At 43.5% G+C, this 7,943-nt stretch overlaps 1 non-coding gene across 1 annotated transcript; it reads right to left on the bottom strand.

The window, feature by feature from the left end:
* Positions 1–460: 460 nt before the first annotated feature.
* Positions 461–567, bottom strand: LOC120253987. The gene has a single exon (XR_005534492.1). It is a non-coding gene; the product is annotated as a small nucleolar RNA R71 (small nucleolar RNA).
* Between the last annotated feature and the right edge of the window lie 7,376 nt (positions 568–7,943).

Below are 7,943 nucleotides of genomic sequence, written 5' to 3'. Positions count from 1 at the left end.
GAAGAAAAGGGAAATACCTGTGCAAGAAGAGCATAATCCAGCTGATTTGGAAGTAGAAGGATATGAAAACATGGCAGAACAAAATGAGCAACAATGAACACTATCCGATTATGCCAGACCTTCAGTGTTGGGGACACAATTGAGTATTGTGCATCCCCCAATTACAGCTCAAAACTTTGAGCTAAAACCGGCATTCATCCATATGCTACAGTAGTCCGCATAATTCAACGGTTTGGCCGATGAGGATCCAAACAATCACATAGAGAGCTTCCTCGAGGTGTGCGACATGCTGAAGATAAATGGTATGATGGATGATGCCATCAAGTTGAGAGCCTTCCCATTTTCCTTAAAGGAGAGAGCAAAGCAGTGGCTGCACTCATTACCTAGAGCATCAATCACTACATGGGAAGAGATGGTAGAAGCTTTTCTAGCCCATTATTTCTCTCCCGGAAAATAAGCAAAACTTAGGAATGAGATCTCATCCTTTGTGCAGTTGGAATTAGAGTATCTATTTGAGACATGGGAAAGGTTCAAGGAACTCCTGTGAAAGTGTCCACAACACAGTTCCCGGAGTGGATGATTGTTTCAAACCTTCTACAATGGTTTGAACCGAGTACAAAAGGTAACTCTTGGATGCGGTGGCGGGGAGGTATCTTAGGTAGCAAGACCCCGATGAGGGCTCGTCAATTGATTAAGGAAATGGTGTTAAATAGCTACCGATTGGAGCAGCTAGGGAGAAGAAAAAAAGGTGGCGGTCTCCATGAAATTGATCGCGGTAACTTCATTGGCGGCCCAAGTGGAGAGTTTGAGTAGAAGCTAGATCTTATAGCTTGAATAGAGTTATAGCCTTGACCAATTGCACGGTTGTGGTGGTGGACATGCTCCCTCCGATTGCCCTAATCGTCATTGGTGATGTTTCTTCAATTGAGAGCGTTGACTTTGTAGGTAATGGAATGAGACCTCAAGGGAATCCATACACCAACACTTACAATTCGAGGGTTGGAAGAATCATCCCAACTTTTCATGGAGTAATCAAGGACCATAGAAGACCATGGGGCCATCGGGTTTCCAACAACAACAACAAGCCCCTCAAGTGGAAAAGCGAAATTTCGGGGCTTGGAAACCCAGAATAACGAGTTTGGAGAAGCACTTGGCTAGATTTGTTCAATCGGCAGATACAAGGTTTGAATCAGTTGAGGCTACACTTCGCAATCACACCGCCTCCTTGCACAATCTTGAAAATCAAGTGGGGCAAATTGTGAAGTCTCTCTCGGAAAGGCCACATGGAAGTTTACCAAGCAACACAGAAAACAAACCCTAGAGAACATGTGAAGGCGATCACTTTGAGAAGTGGTTGTGAGGTTAAAGGGAGGCTTCCGAGTGAGAAGCCGAAAGAACACGCACCCGAGGTTGTAGAGGTTGAGGAGGGAGCAAACAAAGAGAAAGAGGTGGCAACCCCACCTTTCAAGCCAAGAATCCCTTATCCCTCTAGATTGAAGAATGACAAAGGGGATGAACAGTATAAGAAGTTTCTGAGTTTATTCAAGCAACTCCATATCAACATTACTTTTGTTGAGGCATTGGCTCAAATGCCTAAGTATGCGAAGTTCCTGAAAGACCTATTGACCAACAAGACGAAATTGGAGCAGAGTGCTTCAGTGGTGCTAGATGCTTCATGCTCGGCGGTATTGCAAAAGATCATGCCGAACAAGAAAAAAGACCCGGGAAGCTTCATCATTCCGTGTAACATCGTCAACTTAGGTGAGGAAATAGCATTGGCGGATTCAGGGGCGAACATCAACATCATGCCATATACTTTGTTCCAAAAGCTAGGCTTGGGTGAGCCTATGCCTACTCGGATGACTTTACAATTAGCGGACCAAATGGTGCGACATCCGAGAGGCATCATTGAAGATGTGCTTGTCAAAGTGGACAAGTACATTTTTCCGGTTGACTTTGTAGTGCTAGATGTCGATGAGGATGCAGATGTACCCTTGATACTTGGGAGACCGTTCTTGCAGACTTCCAAAGCATTGATTGACATGGACGGCGGGGAGCTCACATTGAGAGTTGGAGATGATAAGCTCACATACAGCCTTGCTGAAGCCATGCGGCATTCTATCGATTTTGATGATACTCTATACTTTCTAGATACTACTGATGAAATTGTTGATGAATATATGCAGTAAACGTTCAACCCAGATCCGTATGAAGGATTGTTTGATAAAGAGGAGAGCAATCAAGAAGTAATGATGCTTGGTTTGACTGAAGAAGGTGCTCCGGAAAATGAAGAGGGCTTGAAGACACCACCAAAAACACTCAAAGATTGTTGGAGCCGTACATGAGCCAAGGAAGTTGGACGAACCATTGCTAGGTGGTCCGAAGCCCGAGAGTACACCCTTTATCCTCAAGAGACTTTGCTCATCATGCTTCCAAGCCATGGGTAAGAGGGCAACCTTCATTCATAAACCCCCGTGAGGTAAGAAAGATACGTCAAGCTTAATGACGTTAAACAAGCGCTTCTTGGGAGGCAACCCAAGTGTTTACTGTTTTCTTACTTTTTAGTTTAGTTTGTTACATGAATAAACTGTTAAGTGTTGGTGTTTTAATGTTTAGATGTTTGTGCTGCAATTTTATTGTGGGTTTTTTTAAATTCATCGTGTGTTTTATGAAGAATTGGCGAAGTTCGGTCGTTTGAGTTCTATTTTGTGTTTATATCTAGTAAATTTTGCATAATAGGGCGGGGTTACGAGTGTGTAAACATGTTCGAGAATATTTCTGCGAGCACGGAGGTTTTTTTCTAAGTCATCCAAAGAAAACACGCAGGGCGTGTGGAATTTCCACACGCTCGTGGATGTGTCTTGTGAGCTCATCTAGAGAGGGCGCAGGGCGTGCAGCTGCCCTGTGGATGACCATGCGGCCCAGCTCACGCCCGTGGGTAATTTCCGGCAGGGCGTGTGAATTCTGCGAGTTGGGCAGATTTTCCCGAGAACACACGGGGCGTGGACTCGCCCACAGTGGGTGACCTTGTGAACCACACGCAGGCGTGGGTAATTTTCGCACGCCCATGCGAAACTCTGCAGGTTGCTCCCTCCATCCCGAGAAAACATAGGGGCGTGCGGCTGCCCATGTGAGTTGGGCATTTGAATGTCCACGGCTGTGGGGAATTTCCGCACGGGCGTGCGTAAGACTTGATATTTTTCTCGGTTGTTCAGGGAAGCCCGCGGTGCGTGCGCCCACTGTGGGTCGCAGCACTGGGCGTGGATATTTTCCGCACGCCCGTGGGAGATCGTTCTAAGTCAGTGAGAGTTTTTCCTGAGAGCACACAGGGACGTACGTATGCCCCTGTGGAGCTTTTGAAAGGAGGCACACGGGCGTGGGGAATTTCCACTGCGCGCGTGTGGATCTGCAGAAACGTCAAAAGTCATGAGTTCTGTTTAAAAAATGATGATTTCTCTCCCTCTTCACGACTCTTTTTCACTTGAAAACACTCTCACAATACTCTCCGAGTCCATTGCGCCAGTTTGGTGGGATTTTAACAAAGTTTTCCTGCCGGCTCTTCATTTTCTCACTTTTCTTCGTCGGTAAATCCCTTTTTATCATCTTCTTCGTCAATTCATGATTTCTATTGATTAATCTGGTTATTAATGCTTCGTTTCTTCAATTGGAACAATGATTTATGTTTAGAACGAAGTTAGAGATATTATTGAGTTGTATTTTTGGATTGTTGATGCCTGGCCGTGCGGTTCTCACGCCCCGTGAATCCACACGGCCGTGCGAAAATTCCACACGACCGTGTGGATTTTTGCAGTATTGTTTTATCAACTTGTTTGACCAATTTTGTTTAAATTTTGCAGATCATGGCACCTAGGTTAAAGAAGCAAGCTGATAAGATGCCACGTGAGTCATCCTCTGAGCCCGAGGGTATGCGATTTGCGATTCCCGAACATCAAGTCCGTTATGAGCAATTGTCGAGACTCCATTTCGGACAAACTTGATTTCTGGACGCTACTCTACTACGGGAGCTTCAACAGGGTGATGAGTTCGCCGATGAGATCGAGGATCTAGTTTTAGAAGGCGGTTGGCGGTAGTTGCTGACTATTAGAGAGCCAGCCATCCGAGAGTTTACACTGGAGGTCATATCCATCCTTGACCCCAGCACTGGAGGACCCACTATATGCTTCCACTTCAGCAGCAGCAACAGCGGAGCCCGAGAGTGACTCCGACACTTGACTTTGTTTTACTTTCATGCATTTTACTTTATTTTATTTTCTTGTTTTTAGACTTGTTCACTCAAAAAGGATTTTTCCTTCTGAGTTTATGTTATGTTGCATTTATCGAGTTGTATTCATGGCTTCATCTTTTATACACTAGAGTTATTTTTGTTTTTCTTGAGCTTCACTGAACCCCCTCGTGTATGCGTGCAGATGGTCTTGTCATCTTGGGAAATGAGTCTTAGTCATGGGCACGGCCAAGGTGCTTCGGCACTTGGCCATGTGAGCTTCACAACCCGTTGGAACACTACTCCCAACGAATTAGCTTCATCAAACACAACACTAGGAGTCAGGGGAGTATTATTTTGATTGCTTCTCCCACATCTATTTTTGGATGATATATTTTGAGTGAGATTGCATGAGTACATTGAGGACAGTGTATAACTTAAGTGTGGAGGGGGGGGGGAGTTTCATAATGTGCACATCTTTTTAATTGTTCTTGATTGATATATGCTCACTTAGCTAATGGCGGTTCACCTTAGTTGCAATGATTGTAATCTTAAGTCTAGGAGAATTGTTAACATTGAATGTTTTCATGCTCTAGTTCTTGCTTGAATTTTTAGGAATTTTTGCCCGATTTACACTTAATGCACTACTCACTCTTTGAACTCTATTGGAAACTCATGTTTGATGTTAAAGGGACTAGTTAGGTTTACTTCTTTTTGCTAAATTTAGCTGGAAAAATGAAAAAGAAGGAACAAAATAGTTGTATTGTTTATTTGTGTTTGTTGGGTGGAAAGAGCTACCACCTATGAAGTATAAAGCTACTCTCACAAGTTGGATACTAGTTGTACCCTAATGAGAGAAAGAGCTATCTCATAGGATGAGTGAAAGCTACCACTCGGGTAGAAAGAGCTACCACCTCGAAAGTGTGAAAGCCACCTTAGCGGCCGCTTTGGAAAGGGCTACCTTAGAGGATGTGTGAAGCTACTACCATCTTTTAAAATTTTTATCACTTTTGTAGATAAATAAGTGCCTTGTACTTAGAACTTTGAGAAGTATAACTTGGGTTGTTTTGAGTGAGTTCACACACTTACACGAAATTCGGGTGTGTTGTCCTTTTTCATTCAAGTTTTTAGCTAGAGCATTGATTTTTCGTATTTAGTGTTAAAATTTTCCTTACTTGTAGAATACTTTATTTGTATACCTCGGTGAACCTAAGGCCAAGCACTTTCAAAATTTTCTTCATTGATGCATAGAATGTTTTAATGTTTGCTTGAGGAAAGCAAACGCTTAAGTGTGGGGGAGTTTGATAAGTGCTTGTGCGATATGAATGCGAACCGTTCATTCCTTATGTTGAGCATTACTTTTCTCAGGTTTTACATTAATATGTGTGTTTTTATGTTACTTTTATGCAGGTATGGTTGTGAGGCTGAGTATGAAGGAAATAGGCCAATGTGGATCATAATGCACCTATTTTGGAGGAAATCTTGCTAAGGTTTAAACTCGAAGACATAGGACATGTGTGAGATGCTAGAGTGTGTGCCAACCTCCTCGCATTCGAGTGAACACATCCATTTGGAGGGGCACAAAGGTAGTCACACTCAAGGATTCCGTCTTATGCATATAAGAACAAGAGCTCCACCAACATATATATCATTGAAGAAGCAAGTGATTCACTACGTGAACTTGTGCCCGTTTGTGTTACCTCGATGAAAGTAGCAACACTGTACCAAGTACTGTAACAGCACTGTTCACAGCCGGCCGAGAAATCAGAGAAACAGAGAATCCATACGGGCGTGTGGAAATTATCCACGGTCGTGTGGAAATTCCACACGGGCGCGTGTAGCGTCCACGCCCGTGGAGTTGCCCGATTCTAGCCCTATTTAAAGCCGATTCAGCCCCGATTTTGGTATTCTTTTCTCCATCTTTTCCCCAACTTGCGAGAGGGCTTCGGCTAAGGTTTTGAGGGGTATTGGCTAGGGTATTGGAGAGGTTCTACGGCTCCGACATCGTGCGTCATTTGGAAGAAAGGTTATTGGGAGAACTTTTGTCGGCATCGATCCGGCGAGGTGTATCCTAGGCCGGACAAAGAATCCCTTGCAACGAGTAGAGGACTCACCACAAGACCATCGAGGGGGTTTCTTTATGGATTCATTGCTTTTACATTTGATTTTTTTGATTGTACTTAGCTCCATGGAGAGCTAAACCCGTAGTGGGTACTTGGGTGATTGTGAATCCTAGGATGTATTCGTTTTATTGAACTTCTTTATTATGCTTTCAATAAATTGATGTTTATTGTGAGTTCCAACCTTGAATGCTTGATTGTATGAACATTTCCCCTAGAGTGACACTAGGGTTGAGAGTTCTTGTAGGTAACCTTGTGAGTGAGTGACACACCACGAGCGTTAGACAAAGCTAGGTTGGAGAGGGTTGAGAGGGTGATTCAAGAGATACAGGGGGCGTCCCTTTCCCCTCCGATGTGATAGATTCTACCTCCGTTCCTTAAGTTCTTTGGCCATAATAGAGTGAATGGTCTAAGGGATGAACCTCCATTGGGGCCTAGTTGCGCATGCAATAGAGTGAAGCGTTGAGGGGATCTTAGTATCTAGGGCTTAATTGTGGCTAGGGACCTTCCGCCTAGACCAAAGGGTTAGGTCTATAATTAGGAAGCGATTTATCACCTGGAATCCCTAGAGCTCATTGCAAATTTATTCGAGTGCGAGGCTGAGAGGTTATTTAATCTCTCCTCCGGGACATGAATAGAGTTAGGCATAGTTGACCTTAGATTTGGGAATATGTATGTAAGGATTTCCTCGACTCACCATTGCATTGATTACGAAGCATAATAGAGAGTTCTTGCACTTGAAGCGATTATCCTAGGTGAAGCATCATCCGAGTACCCCATCTTTATCGATTGCCTTACCTCCTCCTTACTTTTGCTCTCTTACTTGTTGCTTTTAATTATTGAGAATTGAATCATTGTCACACTTATCATTGTTGATATTCCACATTGCTAAGAATCGAATTAAGTGTCTTTACTCCCTACTCCCTGTGGATTCGATACCCACTCACCCGGGATTATTACTTCAACAAACCCGTGCACTTATGGGATATACGTAAGGGGACCTTGTCAGCCACAATAGAGTGAATGGTCTAAGGAATGACCTTCCACTGGGGCTTAGTTGCGGGTGCAACAGAGTGAAGCGCAGAAGTAACCTTAGTATCTAGGGCTTAATTGTGGTTAGGGACCTTCCACCTGGACCAAAGGGTTAGTTCTACAATTAGGAAGAGATTTATTACTTGGAATCCCTGGAACTTATTGCAATTCTATGTGAGTGCGAGGTTGAGAGGTTATTCAATCTCTCCTCCGTGACATGTATAGAGTTAGGCATAGTTAACCTAGATTTTGGACTATGTAATTAAGGATTTCCATGACTCAGTTGCAATGATTTGGAAGCATAATAGAGGGTTCTTGCAGTTGAAATGATTATCCTAAGTGGAGCAATATCCGGGTACCCCATCTTTACGGATTGTCTTACCGTCTCCTTTAATTATGCTCTCTTACTTATTGTTTTTACTTTTGATAATTGAATCATTGTCACACATATCACTATTCATCTTTCACATAGCTAAGAAGCGAATTAGGAGTTTTTATTCCCTACTCCCTATGGATATGATACCCGCTCATCCAGGATTATTACTTCGACTAACCCGTGTACTTGTGGG

This window comes from Dioscorea cayenensis, unplaced genomic scaffold (assembly GCF_009730915.1).
Source record: "Dioscorea cayenensis subsp. rotundata cultivar TDr96_F1 unplaced genomic scaffold, TDr96_F1_v2_PseudoChromosome.rev07_lg8_w22 25.fasta BLBR01000274.1, whole genome shotgun sequence".
Classification (NCBI taxonomy): domain Eukaryota; kingdom Viridiplantae; phylum Streptophyta; class Magnoliopsida; order Dioscoreales; family Dioscoreaceae; genus Dioscorea; species Dioscorea cayenensis.
Note: the sequence above shows the minus strand (reverse complement) of the source record. Positions and strands in the feature narration are given on the sequence as shown.